Source organism: Parasteatoda tepidariorum, chromosome 1 (genome assembly GCF_043381705.1).
Source record: "Parasteatoda tepidariorum isolate YZ-2023 chromosome 1, CAS_Ptep_4.0, whole genome shotgun sequence".
NCBI classification, from domain to species: domain Eukaryota; kingdom Metazoa; phylum Arthropoda; class Arachnida; order Araneae; family Theridiidae; genus Parasteatoda; species Parasteatoda tepidariorum.
The window spans coordinates 64421342-64437486 of NC_092204.1; the positions used below are offsets into that span (position 1 = coordinate 64421342).

The 16145-nt window shown below is 27.3% G+C and overlaps 1 protein-coding gene and 1 long non-coding RNA gene across 3 annotated transcripts in view; one reads left to right on the top strand and one right to left on the bottom strand.

Annotated features, from left to right (window-relative positions):
- Positions 1-10827, bottom strand: part of LOC139425700 (uncharacterized) — an 85789-nt gene extending 74962 nt beyond the window's left edge. The window contains exon 1 of the long non-coding RNA XR_011636853.1: positions 10755-10827. This is a non-coding gene — a long non-coding RNA (uncharacterized lncRNA). The remainder of the gene's footprint in view (positions 1-10754) is intronic.
- A 35-nt stretch (positions 10828-10862) lies between these two features.
- Positions 10863-16145, top strand: part of LOC107448419 (uncharacterized) — a 198494-nt gene continuing 193211 nt past the window's right edge. Inside the window, exon 1 of one of the 2 annotated variants that reach the window (XM_071181383.1) lies at positions 10863-11219. The gene's annotated coding sequence lies outside the window, so the exon portion shown is untranslated. The remainder of the gene's footprint in view (positions 11220-16145) is intronic. The other variant, XM_071181386.1, reaches the window with a different exon arrangement.

A 16145-nucleotide genomic window follows, 5' to 3' on the forward strand; every position in this document is an offset into this window, starting at 1 on the left:
TATATATATATAAAGGATAAAGGGTGTTAGGGTGGAGAAAAAAAGGGTGGAGAAAAAAAAATCTGGTTAAAATTACGATATTGTACGGAAATGAAATTTCTAGTGAAAAAACGAATAATTCTGGTTAATGAAACCAAAATATACGGTATTTAGACCACTCATTTAATAATTTTTTCGTTCCTATGGTAAGGGTTTGACGGATATTCTTGGTTTAAAAGCTATAGTTCTTATTAAAAGACAATTACGAAAAAAAATGAACAAGTAAATCTAACAGAATAAATGGTTTTTATGAAGCACTCTAAGTTACCAAATTTGACCACTTTACCAAATTTTATCACATGTTATAAAACCACATTTTTTTGTTCATTTAACAAAATCATTACCAAAGCGCTTCAGTTAAAATTACCGAATTGTTTGGCTTTCCCTTAGAGCCAGAAACAAAGTAAATTTATACATATTCTGGTAGTTTTGACTATATTTTTTCTTTCAGTATAATTGCTATGATGAAGCATCTTCGAGTTTTTTAGGAATTTTTTAAAAAATAGGTCGTCTAATGCTAGTTGTGTCATATTTGTTACAAGCGTTTGGGTTCTTAAACAATGTTAACATAATTTGCAAAAAAAAAAAAAAAAAAAAAAAAAAAAAAAAAAAAAAAAAAAAAAAAAAAAAAAAAANAAAATGAAAAAAAAAAAGAAGAAAAAATGAATTAATAATATGTTCTGTAACTGATAGTTTTTTAGGTTCATTTTTATTTAGTATGAATTTAATAAATTTGTCTTGAATATTGCGTAGTCTATTTATCTTAGTTATATAATCCCCATCCCAAGCTGATAAGACATGATAAATGTAAAAGTGTACCCTAAATATAAAGTTAGAAGAAAATTACGATTTACTTAAAATGTTAGAATCTGCTCAAAATAAATCTTAATTTTCTTTTTATGGGTTTTCCATTTTATGCTTGAATAAATATGCTAGTATTTTATCGTGGTCATGGATTCTAATTTCTTTCTTACATCTGCAGCTTAATTCTTTTACACAAGTATTTGAGTGATAAGTTATCTAGAGACATGTTTAGGCTTTATTGACCAGACCTATGTAGATTTTCTTATCATTATCACACAATTCGGTTTTTTTACTAGGATTTTTTCTCCGTATGTCTTACAAAAAGCTCATACAATTAATATTTTTGATCATGAAAGCTAAAGTATTAAGCGTTACAATAAAAGAAAGAAAATTATTCTGACGTTCTGCAAACACAAACTATATAACTGGCTCCTTTCTTTGAAGTGTCTATTCATTTATTAAATTGGATACTTGCACTTCTAGAAGAAGAAGATCACAGATACCCATACGCGTGACTTAGGAAGTCAGCTCCAGCTGATCGTTCACAATGGCGTGCTAAAGTTGAGCAAAGTATCTCCAGATAAGCTAGAATGTTAATTAACGTGAAGTTAATGAAATACAGCGCCGTATCGCACATCGAATTTGTTTAAATATAATTATTTCTTTTCCACTTTTTTTATTTAACTTAGATTTATTATTTGTTTATGACTTTTATTGCAACCATGATATATTTTTGTTTTGTGCACCTGGCAATTTCGATGCATAATTAGTATGTTTATGTTTTACGTAGCTGCATGCCTGTCTTGGTGTTAAATAAGAAATATACACTGAAAGAATTGAAATCCTTGTAAAAGAATCTTTAAGTAAGAATATAGAACGTGTCACTTAAGAGAATTGATTCTTGTCGGGCTTGGTTTACTTGAAATGGAATGAAAAGAACAGTTGCTAACGTGAAAAATGTCACGTTTCAACAACCAATAAGGATAGAGATACTCACACTACGTCACTTGCAAGCGGTGTCCCATTAAAATCTAGCTTTTAATACTTACACTCTGAGTTAAACTAGCTTTGATAACTTTTGATATCTTCAGTGTGTAGGTATTCATTTTTTTAATTATCGTATTATACTTACTTAAATATACTTACTTACAAATGACACATAAAATTTAATCATATATTGATGCATAAAATTGATTCGTTACTTTCAAGGGTTCTCAAGAATATAAAGTTTTTAATTTATAAATTAAAGAGTAGTTTTTAATTAACATCTTTGGCGAATTATAAAGATATAATTTGGCAAGATTCGTGAAAATTTATGCTAAATGACATTAAAAAAATACTAAATTTTGCATGCTGCTGTGTTTTTCAAAAATAGCTAATATCAAACGATCGAAAAATTGTCATTAAAAGCCATGCATTTTAATAATTATTGTTTTACTGCTTATTTAATAATTAATAATTTTATTGTTATTTTGCGAATTATTGTTTAAAATTATTATTATTGTTATTATTTATTTTAATAATTGTTATTATTTTAATAATTATTGTTAGCGTTCAAATAATTTAAATCTACCATAATAATTGAAAGAATTAACTTAAAAAATATTTCCCCAAAAATAATTTTTTCACAAAAATAAATGAAGCAATTATTGAGTAGAATTCTGATCTTCTTTTTGCAACTTTCCCAAAGATCTTTTGCAAGAAAGCATGCTAATGCTTCTTGTAGAAGTGAAAGGAAAAANACTAGCAATAGGTTATTAAATATTATTGTTAGCGCTCAAATAATTTAAATCTGCCATAATAATTCAAAAAATTAACTTAAAAAATATTTCCCAAATAATAATTTTTTCACAAAAATAAATGAAGCAATTATTGAGTAGAATTCTGATCTTCTTTTTGCAACTTTCCCAAAGATCTTTTGCAAGAAAGCATGCTAATGCTTCTTGTAGAAGTGAAAGGAAAAAAATAAATAAATATGTCAATAAAGTAAAGTGGAGAGTTCTTCGAATCTTTTTATTAAAAGACAAGTGTAAGGCAATATAATTTGTTAACTATTGCTTTATTAGATTTTTGATTCCAATTCATAATATTACATTAAAAAAATAATCTTTTTCAACTAAAATCTATGAACCAGTAATGAATGACAATTCTGAAAGCTTCTTTCTACCATTTTCAAACAAGTTCTTGAAATATACATATTAAAACTTCTCGTAAAAATGTAATAAAAAACTACATAAAAAGCCTATAAAGGAATAGAAGATTGACAGACGCATTTTATTGAAAGACAAATTTATGCTAATGGTCCCATGAAAAAAAGAAAGCTATTTGAGACAGCTTATTGAGACTGTCAACCACTAGCTTATCAAAATGGCTCCATGCGAAACTTTTTACCATATTCAAAATAGCGAGAGCTTGTTTAATGTATAAAAAAAGGAAATTTTTTCTCTTTTTCTGCTAATTTTGCATGTCTTTGTCAAGCCACAATGTTGTTTTTGGAGCATCATTGTCATTTTTGTAACCAAACATTTATTTCAGACAAACTGAACGATTTTTTCTTCTCTGTTTCATTTTTTTATGCCTCTGGATTTCAACAATTTTTCTTCTGAAGCATAAATGCATCATAAAATAAAAGATGATAATGTATAATGATTTAAAGCAAGATAAAATTTTCAAGAGTTATGTTGCTTGGCGCAAGGCCAAGAAACTAAGAGTATAATTTCATAGCGAAAATCTCTGAAGAGGAATCTGAAGATCATTGTCAAAGGAGTTTGTACGAAATCAAGCATAATTAAATAGGTTATTAATTATAAGGATACGTTTTGTTGTATCTAAGATTTGATTACGATGTTGATTTTAGTTTCGTTTGATGACAAAAACCTCTTGAGAAAATTAAAGTATATATTCAAGCAAGTTACTTTGTTATTTAATTAACACTGACTAATTTTAGAAATCTTGAAAAAGGGAGCCTTGAAAAGGAGAAAATTGGTGGAATTTGAAAATGATTGTCAAATGAGTTTGTGCGAGAGGAATGTATTATTAATTATTGGGATAGGTTTTGTTGCCTTCAAACTGAGAAAAAAAATATGATCAAAACTATCAGACTATAGTAAAATTTACCGTGTTTCTGGCTCTATAAGAACACCTAAAAGCTTGGGAATTTTTACTAAAGCACTATGGTAGTGGTTTTGGAAAAATTAGCAATAAAATATGGTTTTCTAATATACGATAAAATATCTCAAGTGTGGTAAAATTTAGTCATTTTATTATGATACCTTAGAGCATGACATAAAAACCATCTAATCTGTTACATTTAGTTCACAGTTTTGAATTTACTAAATGTGTGATAATGAGAACTATAATTTTGAAAATCAGAATTTCCGAACCAATTCCATAAGAACGGAAAAAAATTATAAAAGGAATAGTTTAAATACCGTATTTTTGGTTTTAATACCAGAATTACACTGTAAACAATTCTAGATCAAATTCGGAAAAAAAGCGCTGGCATTCAGGGTGATGGTATTTTTTACTGTAAAATCTATTTTTACCAGAACATGTTATGAAGCAAATAATCTGATATAACGTAATTTTTTCAGTTATAATCACCGTCCCGAATCACTCTATTGAAATAATTATTGTAAGAAGTACGGTAAAAATGGGTTTTACAGATGATGCATTTAAAGTGCCTGTACTTACCGTGATTTGATCCGGAATTTTTTACACTGTATGTTTTTTTCCTATTTTGTGGCATTACCGTACAGTACGAGAATTTTACCAGAATTTTTTCTCCGCGTAATATGACGTTGATTTTAGTTTCGTTTAAAGACAAAAGCATATTAAATTATTTGTTAATGCATGTTACTTTATTTTCTTAGCACTAACTTATTTTAAGAAACTTGATAAAGTGCGTTTTGCAAATGAAAAACTTGATGGAATTTGGATGCTATTGAATGAGTTTGTGAGAGATCAAATATAAATAACTTTTATTATTAATTGACAGAATAAATTTTATTTCTAATATTCGACTAAAGCGTTAAATTTAGTTTCGTTCTAAAATGAAAAAAACTGACGCTGTAATGAAACACTGTGCTTCTCGAATAAAGTTTTTTATTATATCCAAAACTGAATATTTTTAGATTATTGAAAGTTCCCTAAAAAATAACAAAATGTTTAGAAAGAAAATTTTTTTTTCTCTCTACATTTCCTGTATATGAAATTTTAAATAAATCTGTTTTCTAGGCAGTTTCGGAAAAATTGTTGTTCTTGAAAAAAACTTTTGTTCTTAATTATAATATTAATGTAAGAAAGGATAGTAGAAGTTATAGTAGAGTTGGTCTCAATTTCCTTTTAAGCTATAAATTTACTTATATACTGTAATATATTCAGAACTAAAATGCTTTAACGTTATCAATTTAGGACCTTTTTGCAATTAATTTGCCAATGTATTAGATATCAGATTACGAAAATCTGCCACAATGCTGGTTCTGAAGGGAAAAGCAATGAATATACCTAAAAACAGCCCTTTTTACTGTTAAATTTGTTAATCATATAAAATAAAACATAATTGCATAAATTATAGTCATTTCACACTGTTTGGATTAGTTAACACAGTCTTTCCATTCTATGCCAGATCTTATTCTTTTCTTGGTACCTTATATTATGAATGCATATAGCAGTCTCAAATTAATACGTAAGTGAAGAAAAAACAAAAACTCTTTCGAAATCTAATTAATCACTATTGTAGGAGGTGGGACTGAAAAGATCGAAACCCGTTCGTCTTACTAACAAAAGAGACTTTGAGAGGTGATAAGTAAAAAGACCTATAGAAATTTTCATTTGTCAATAACAATAGTTTCATCGCTAGTGATTCGTTTGATGACGTTTTTTCCCCTTTGCTTTAATATTAATTTGAAACGACGGATTATGGGTTAGAATTCCTTTGCCGTCGGGTTAATCATGGAAAATTTTCGTGGTTTTCCGTGTAATTCAAATGCAGGTTGGTTCCATCTCCACGAGTTTGCATCAAGTTTGAAACAATGCTTGATCCAAAAGTTCTATTGTCTTATTGATTGAGTTTAAAATTGAAGGCTACGGAGCTGAACATTGATGGTCGTAAACTCAGAATTGGGCCGGCTGTTCAATGCCGATTATAATACAAAATAAAATGTTTTAAATTTTTGAATTAAATGACTGTGGGCGAAAACTGAAATGCACCACCAGACTTTTATTAAATAGACAGAAATTTTTTTAATGTCTTATAAACTAGCAATAGGTTATTAAATATTCATCTAATTCGATGTCACATCTGTTATATTAAATATTCATCTAATTCGATGCTCCATCTGTTATATTAAATATCCATCTAATTCGATGTTTTATCTGTTATATTAAATATTCATCTAATTCGATGTTACATCTGTTATATTAAATATCCATCTAATTCGATGTTTTATCTGGTATATTAAATATTCATCTAAATCGATGTTCCATCTGTTATATTTAATATCCATCTAATTCGATGTTCCATCTGTTTTATTAAATATTCATCTAATTCGATGTTAAATTTGTTATATTAAATATCCATTCAATTTGATGTTCCATCTGTTATATTAAATATCCATTTAAATCAAAATTGCATCGGTTATATTAAATATCCATTTGTTTTGATCCATCTAGTTTTGATATATTTCCTTTTTTTAAAGAAATTCCGTCCATCAGAAGTGGTCATTATCCCGAACCGAATTCACGAATTCCCAGGAAAGATTTCTATCTTATTCAAAAATATTGTAAATAAATATACAAGAAACATATTTATAAAAATTGAGTTTATGATTTTTTTGCGTCTTTCTGCATGAAATTCAAATAACATTCAATATTTCCTGCTTTAAATAAGTGTGTGTAAATTTTATGGAAAATAGATTTGACATTGTGAAATAATATTTGATACTGGATTCTTCCTAGAGTTTTTTTGCTACTATAGCTATTTGTTATTTATATGGACAGATTTTTGTTAATTTATCTGTCGTAAATTTATTATGATTAAAATTCTATGGCTTTTGTTTTTATTGAAATCATATGTTTAAAATAATGCAATAAAAATAGTAAAAGAGTATGTAATAAGTAACATTTTATTTGGAATTGTGCTGTCACTATTGTTTTAATTTTTTCATTATTTCTTGTTTAGGATTTTATTTATTCATCTTTCTTTAATATATTTTATAATTTATGAATTGTGATATTTATCACAATTAAAAATTATTAGCAAAACAATGCATTCAATATTAAAAAAATGATAAAAAATGGCGAGATTTTTCCAACAGTATTTCTACGATTCATTATTTTATTTGTTAATCTATTTGCTATTACTTTAGGTTTTTTTAAAAAAAAATTCATTAATGGTTTTGTTTTTATTCAAATTCGTTTTCATTACGACAAAACAGATATCGTCAAGATTTATGATGTCTAAAACAACCTGTTGCTTCTTATAGTATAATACTTCAACTATTGTTCTTTGCAATGTATATAATAATGGCTTGTGTGTCTTCAATAAATTCAAATTCAGCACTCAACTTACAAACACATACTTAGACTCCTAATCAATAACATTCATTACTTTTATACTTATACTTAAAAATTACGAAACAGCGAATAAGATCCTCGTAAATTTATTCCCGCACTGTATAGTAATGACATATCTGGTAAAAAACAACTACATAATTCTGTTTAATAAAACCAAAATATGTAGTATTTAAACCATTCATTTGGTAATTTTTCATTTCATATGGTTACAGCTTACCGGAAATTCTGGTTTTTAAAATTATAGTTCTCATTGCAAATTTGAAAAGTAAATTTAACTGAATAAATGGTTTAAATGACATGCTTGGAATTATCATGATAAAACGACAAAACTTTACTACCTTTATTTCATTAAACACATTTTATTTACCTTATTTTATCATATTTCATGAAACCATATTTTATTGTTAATTTCACGAAAATGATTACCAGAGCGATTCATTAAAAATTATCGAGTCTTTTGGTGTTCTCATGAATGTTCTCATCATATTCTAGAATGATTCACCAATGATCTGTCTACCAAGGGGAATATTTTATGCCAGCACTGTGGTCGGTGCGTGCTGGGATCAAAATTCGTATCAATCAGCCACTCCTGGGATTCGAACCTGGGTCAACCTCATTGGGAGGCGAACCCTCTATCTTCTGTGTTACTGCGGCTCAAAACGTATTATCAGAAAAAAGTTTTGATTATTATTCATCGAAATTTGTTCGAATATTTTTTTTCAATAAAATATTAGAAAAATGATTCTGCAAACACGCCTTTAATAAAATAATTCGATTGATAGCATTAAAATGATATCCTCGTTCTGAAATAACTTAATAAATGAAAAAAACATAAATTTCTCAATAAGTAATATATTGTTCAATGTAGGTATATTGTTTTAAGTGTTTTCCATTTAATAAAATTGTTTTGAAAATGCGCAATATTTAAAATCGTTTGTTCAAAAATAACATTGCCGCGTTTAATTTATTCTGAGATAGTATTTAAAAAAATCAAAATAAATAAATTTATCAAGTTTATTATCACGCTCGCATTTTCGATTAGAGCATTTTTGAAATTAATATTAGCATTTTACACAAGTTACGATTGATGCTGATTAAAAAGTACCATTGCGTACGTTTAATATTAAAGCTTGAATCCTAATCTTTTTCTTTATTTTTTTTATTTGAAAATAAGAAAACAATTTTGAAAATACAATATTTTAAAAATCTTATCCTCTGAAACAATGTGTTATTTTCCATATTTTGAGATATTATTTTGAAAAAAGGTTTTCTTTGGAACAAATGATATATTTTTACTTTCAAGGTAAAACCAATACGGGAGAAGAATCTTCAAACCTGTTCGAAAAAACTAATAAATTCATTCTTGTTAATAGAAACAAACAATTTTACTTTAAGTGCGCAGAACTAATAAAGTAAAACTAAAAGTTTCAAGACATGCTGTTTATAATTATTACTGTTGAAGTAATCACATTTGACCTTTAAATAAAACATGCATCTCTACACGAAGCGTTAAACCATTATTAAAGCAAAGCTAAGAACTTTTAGCATGTTATATATAATTCTTAGGAACAGATTAAGAATTTAAATTTGACTCTTATAAATTAAAAATTTAAACCTAACACTAATATTGAAGCAAAACTCAAAATTAAGAAACATGTCAATATAATTATTATAAAAAAATTTAGAAATCACTTTTGACTTTTATAAATTATACATAATTTCCTAAATCTTAAAACCCATATTGAAACAAAGCTAATTTTTTTGAAATAATATCCAGGTACAAACCAAAAAACCGAATTTGCATATTCGAAAACAAACGTTTTTATTTATAAATTTTAAAACTGCCAGTGAGTAAATGTGAGTGTATGTTGCTTATAATAGTTATAAAGGAACTAAGAAATCAAGTATTATTTTTATGAATAAAATACAAAATTTTTACTTTACAAGTAAATCCAGTATTGAAGTGAAGTTAATTTTTTAATAATTATTATAAACTAAATTTGTCTCTTATAAATTAAAACACGCATTTTTAAATAAGTAACGTAAAACTAATAGTGGGGCAAAAATTAAACGTTATTTATAATTATATGTAAAAAATAAGAAATCAAATATTACCTTTCTGAATCACACACATGATTTCTCATTTTAATATAAACCAACAATGACGTGAAGTTAATTTTTTTATGATTGTTATAAACTAAATGAAAAAACAAATTTGACTCCTGCGAATTAAAACACAAATTTTTAAATTTGTCATGTAAAATTAATATTGAGGCAAAACTGCAAGATGTTAATTACATTTATTATTAAAAAAAACTAAGAAATAAATAATACTTTTCTCAATAAAGCACGAATTTTTTTCTTTTAATGTAAAATCAACAATATCGCAAAGTTATTTTTTTAATGATTTTTTTAAACTAAGTGACAAAACGAATTTGATTCTTAAAACTAAACCAGCATTTTTGTACACGAAACGTAAAACTAATAGCGAGAAAAAACTATAAGATACCAATTATAATTATTATGAAAAAACTAAGAAATAAAACATTCATAAACAGCAAAACACAAAATTTTAACTTTAAATAAAAACCAACATTGAAGCGAAGCTGATTTTTTGTGATTGTTAAAAACTAAGGGACAAAAAAAATTCAATTCTTATAAATTAAGCACGCATTTTGTATGTGAAACTTAAAGCTAAAAGTGATGCAAAACTGTATGTTCTTTATAATTATCATGAAAAAACTAAAAAAAAGGAAACCAAACAATACTTTTCTACATTGAAAAAAAATTTTTTTTTTAATTTAAACGAAAAACCACATTGTAAGTGAAGTAAATTTTTTTTATTATTATTCTTATTAACTAACATAGGCAACAAGTTCAGATAAATAAAAACACGCTTTTTTTTAAACTTTAAGCTTAAAACTAATAATAAAACAAANACTTTTCTACATTGAAAAAAAATTTTTTTTTTAATTTAAACGAAAAACCACATTGTAAGTGAAGTAAATTTTTTTTATTATTATTCTTATTAACTAACATAGGCAACAAATTCAGATAAATAGAAACACGCTTTTTTTAAACTTTAAGCTTAAAACTAATAATAAAACAAATTTATATTTCTTATGATAAGCTAAGAAATGACTTTGCACTCTTATAAATAAAAACACAATTGCGCTTGCTTACAAACTTGTTTTATTTCTTTAATATTTGAAATAAAAAAAAAAACTTTGATAAATGATCACTTTGTAATATTTGTACTTCATAAATTCTCATAAAAAATAAAAATGTCCCATTATAGGCCTCACAAAAATAACGATTTTAGAGAAGCAGCATACCATCTAAGAAGAATGCGCCCCATCGGAACAGCGGGCGCCCCTCGTTCGTCGTCAGGGTGGCGCCAAGTGTATATATATACAAGAGAACTCTAGCTAACGCTTCAATCACAGTTAAATGAGAATATTGCGCCCCTCTCTGACGTCACGTCTATGGTTACCAAGGCAACGAAAGTACGCTTTTCTGGTTTGGGGCTGAAGATAGCGGGACCCATCAGAAGAGCATGTGTTCCGACAGAATGAGTTGGTTCCCGTAAGGGGGTGTTCCATCACCCTGTTGCGCTTCGTTCCCGTGATTATTGATGAAAAATAGATTCGTGTGGCAATGTGTTAGCAGACGTGATAGTGCTATATGTGTTTTAGTGCAGCTATTTTAGGATATATGTGTCAAAGTGTAAGCTACTGAACGAAACTTAAAATGGTGCTTGGTTTTGATTTTACAGGAGATTTTGGTATACTTAAATGACGGTAAGTGTCTAAATGTATGCATTGAAAATAGGAATGACATTTTGAATGATATATTGCGATTTATTTATATTTACTATAGCATTATTTCTGTTAAAATATTAATTCAATTATTTGCAATTATGCTGCATTGTTATAGAGTTTGCGAAAATGTTGAAAAAGTTTTTGTTGGAGTCTCAAAAAATAGTTATGCATATCATTTTTAGAAATTTGCAATAAAAGCGTTTTAAATGATTTCATAAACTGAAAATAAAATTTTTTGCACATAAAATATGTGTCGCATTAAATATATAATTTCCTAATCTACTCCGGACAGCTCGTTTTTTTAAACGTAAATACATAGACAGAAGTTATTTATTTCTTTTTTATTTTGTTGAAATTTGCTTTATCATTATAGCTTCAAATTTGTGTGTGTTTATTTAAGCAAGTAATATTGAGATATTAAGTTAAGGTTATTGACGCTTAAATATATAGCTCATTATTCGACTTGCAAAATAAAGATGATTGCAAAATATTTATAACTGTTTTACGAATGAATTTGTTTTAAACCTCAAAAACGTATTATAAAAATGCACAAACCCACATAATTAATTAAAAAAGGAGTTATAACTGTCAATAAAAATAACATTTTAATAAATAAATATATTCATATAATACAGTGCTCTTTCTTTTTTTTTTTTTATTCTCTAATACATTTTTATTGGTGTTTCTGCAAAATGTGCATTATGACAAATAAGTTAAATACTAAGTATTGGTTGTAAATTTGAGTATTTTGGTAAGATAAATCTATTTGAAAAGGAGAGGTAATAGATAATGAACTAAATTTAAAAAAAAAAATCTTTTATAAATTTAACAAATTTTGACTGTTACTATGGGGCAAGCAAAATTTGTTTTATAACTGTTTCGCTACAATAGTTTTTAACTAAAGAAATATAATATATAGCTCTTGAGAGTTTTAAATATTTCTAAATATTTTTAACTCATAAAGGCTGATTTACGTACTGGCATTATATTTAAAAAATAACTTTTAACTAGAGAAACTTTCTGTTTTGTTGGTATGAAATGCATGGTTTTCTTGAGGTGCTAATGTTATATGTAAAATTGAATTTGTTGAAATTATGACGGAATTATAAGAAACATAATTTTCAAAAAACATAATTTTAAGAATTGCGTCTGAGAGTATATGGATTACAGTAAGCAATGCATGTGTTACATATTTATTCTATCAACGGCGTTTAATTGCTGCCCAATTTTCAGTTTACAAATTCCAATGTTCAACACCGTAACCTTGTAATTTGGAACCCAATCCAGAAGACGAAGGAACTTCTGTATCAAGTATTGCGCGAAATTTGCCGTCGTGGAAAACTTTTTGATGGAACAAACTGGCATTTTCATTACATGGTGAAGAAAACCCCCTACGGATAGGAGACTTACGGATAGCATTATAGTCGGTACGAGCCTGGTGCGGAATACATATTGAGCAGTCATCGCTGGGATTTGAATCTGGGTTTTCTGGGAGTCGAGAGCTCTATACCCAGAGCTACCACGGCTCATGATTGTGTGATATACATGTGTGATATGCACATTAGTTTCAGTTTATGCTTTTGTATATCTGGAAAAAAAATATTAATTATTTTTTTTTGCGTTTTTTAATATTTGCACTTTTGTGAAAATCTATGATTCAAAATTTTCAAACAATGAATAATGGTAGTAAAGTACATATGTTTTAGTTCAGTTAATTTATCTTTTAGTTAATATTTGTAATACGTATTTCAAGCATCTCAAATATATTTTTGGTTTGATAAAGATATAGATTAATTTCTGTTAGCTCATTTTGATTGACTAAAAAATTATATATTTAGTCATATTGTTAGAAATGAATAATTTTGATAATTAAACTTAATTTAAAATTGTCAAAGAGTACAAAGAGTATAGACGATATTATATATATATAAATACTCTAAATAATATTTTTTTTCCAAAAATTATAAAAGAATTTCAAATTTATTAGTTGTTCAATTTTACTTAAACTCTTTCAGTTTTTATGATGAAGTAAAATCTCGGCATGCATGCTTAAATGTTATTAAGAAGGCATACTTAGTCAGCTAATGGCAAGCTTCACGCACTTTAATAGCAGCTGTCAGGAAACTGTTTTTAAAAAATAAATGAAACCGCATTGTCTTCACATTGCTGCGTAGTCCTTAAAAAGAATAGAAGTTAATAGTTCTCAGAGGAATAAAGAGTGATTCGGCGGCAAAGAACTTTTATGTGACATTTATGTAGTGATGAGCTATTGTTTAAATATAACGATATACCCGTTGTTAGTTGTTAGATTTAGACCAAGTAGAATGTTTCGATGAATTTTTTTTTGTTATGTTATAAAAATATTAAATGTTCGAAAAACATTCTTAAAGTCATTTAAAAAAATCAATCTTTCAGCTTCATCGTTGTTTGTTAAATATAGTTGGTTTTTTATTTATTAGAGGCAATAAATATGCGATTGTATGATTAACAACTGAGAAGAGCAAATAAAAAATTGCATCGAACTGAAATTTAAAAGAATTTTTCGTTAAATGTTTTAAAGTTTTCGATTGTTTTAAACAGTTATGATTTAATATTTGAAATTTTTTTTACCCCATTGTCAATTACTTAATAGTTTTAATGTTTTGCTACTAAAAATGAAAACTTCTTTCAGTTTAAAATTATCAGTAAGGTTTTGAAAACTCAAACCACAGATTTTTTTTCAATGTTTGTGTGACTTTATCAGACCTCATCGGGATAAGTTGTTTGTTTGATATTGTTTTCTTTTGGGAGGAGGTATGTAATTTAGGAGATTTTTAAAATTGTTTAAACTCTTTGGAATTAAAAATCATTATATTATCCTAACTTTAAAATTGTAAAATTAAACCAATGACATTCTTTATTACAATATATTGGCTAAAATTAGATTATTGATTATCATATGTAAGTAATAAAGTAAACTTCAAAATAAAAGTGATTCAAAGCTATAAAAATTGGAAAAAATGTTAAGTAGAATTAATAAAATAAAATCAACAATAGATTGAGTGTATATTAATTGTAATTAATCAAATTTTTTTCATATATTGTTCTCAAGAAACTATAATACTCAACATTGAAATTCATTATCAAAAAAAATACAAGTTTGCTGTATCCTTACTGTATCGCAATCTTATTTTAAAACTATAAGGTTTCAATAATTGATAAAAAAGGTCAAATGTAATATTAATGAAATAATTAGCAAGCATATGATATAATTAAGTAATTAGCAAGTATTTAATATAATTTAAAAATCAACACATAATCCAATTTGTAATTTGAAAATTAATGTTCAATATTTAACGACCCCCAAGAATTGTAAAAAGTTTAAAGAGATCTTTTACATTCCCAAAATCCGACATAAATAAGTGGACATTTTTTTTCTCTCAATAAAACCCAACATAAATAGTATATAAACCATAGCGAAACTTCATCATTATTTTTAACTTAATGAATTTTTTTTTCATTCAAAAACGTAATTTGTCTAAGCAAAGTGAATGCGTATAATTTCTCCTTTCAATGCCGCAAGCTTTTTTTAAAAAAAATTTTTTATGCGTTGTTGAGAAACAATTGGTGAAAGAAGATAATTATTTTTGCAGACCAAATATGAGTGCTTTGATTATATTTAAAATTTAGATTAGGCGAAGTTCCTCATAGCACCTTCTCAAAAGTTGTTATTAGATAAACCTGCAATCTCACCGGACTTTCATAACAGTATATTTTTCTGAAATCTCCCCATAACTCGCATAAGAGTAAAAAAAAATTTTTGTAATATGACCACACAAGTATAAAAGCATATTTTTCTGTAATCTCATCAGATTCGCGTAGGAACATGATCGGGCACTGAATAAGATCATTTTTTTTAAAAATCTCACCTCATCTTATGCATAACAGCATATTTTTCGGAAATCTAATCGTACTCGAGTAAGAGCACATTTTTCTGCAATTTCTCCGGACTATCGCATAAAAGCACTTCTTTTTCTGGAAGCCACTGGACTCGCATAAGAGCACATTTTTCTGCAATCTTACCGGCTCTGCATTAAAGCACATTTGCTTGCAATCTTACAGGATTCTCTTAAGAGCACAATTTCTTACACCACGGGATTCACATAAACCACATTTGTTTTGTAATCTTACCGGACTCGCATAAGAGAACCATTTTTTTTACCATCTCTCTAGACTCACATAAGCCACATTTTATTGCAATTTTTCCGAACACGCATAACAGCATATTTTTATGCATCTCAAATGGGGCACGAGCTTGAGCAATAACGTTATTTAAATGTCTTCTTTTTTTAAGGTATATCCAGTTTTAAATATTACTAGTGGGCTGCGCCACCTGCTCGCTAACGCTCGCCAACCCCCGAAAATTGCTACACAATCTTATATGGTTTGCTTCGCAAACCAAGCTCGCTTCGCTCTCTACTAACTTAGGTACATTGCAAATGCACAAAATTCTAAGAATTCAAAACAATCATTCAAATCCATATAACAACTTTTTTTTTTAAAAAAAAAATTAGTGTTATAGGAAAACGTTTCTCTATATAACATAAAATCATAATGGTCTGACACCGTTTTCCATTGTTGTCGGCGCATTTTTATTAGCCGGAAAATCACGTGGTAGGATCCAGTTTTCTCCCATTCATTTCTATATTGGTTAGGTTGTCATTAGCAGATCACACTTGGTGAGAATGCTCTCTGTGGTTATTTCAGTTTCCGTTTTTAAAAGCGCTACATCTTGAGCCACCTCAGCTAGTTTTGGCATGTGACATTTTTAGCGGCAATCATTGGTCGATTTTCTAGCGTTGCCATTCGGGGAGTTGTAACGAGGCTTTTTTTTTGTCGCCGTGTAAGAGAAATATATATATAGAT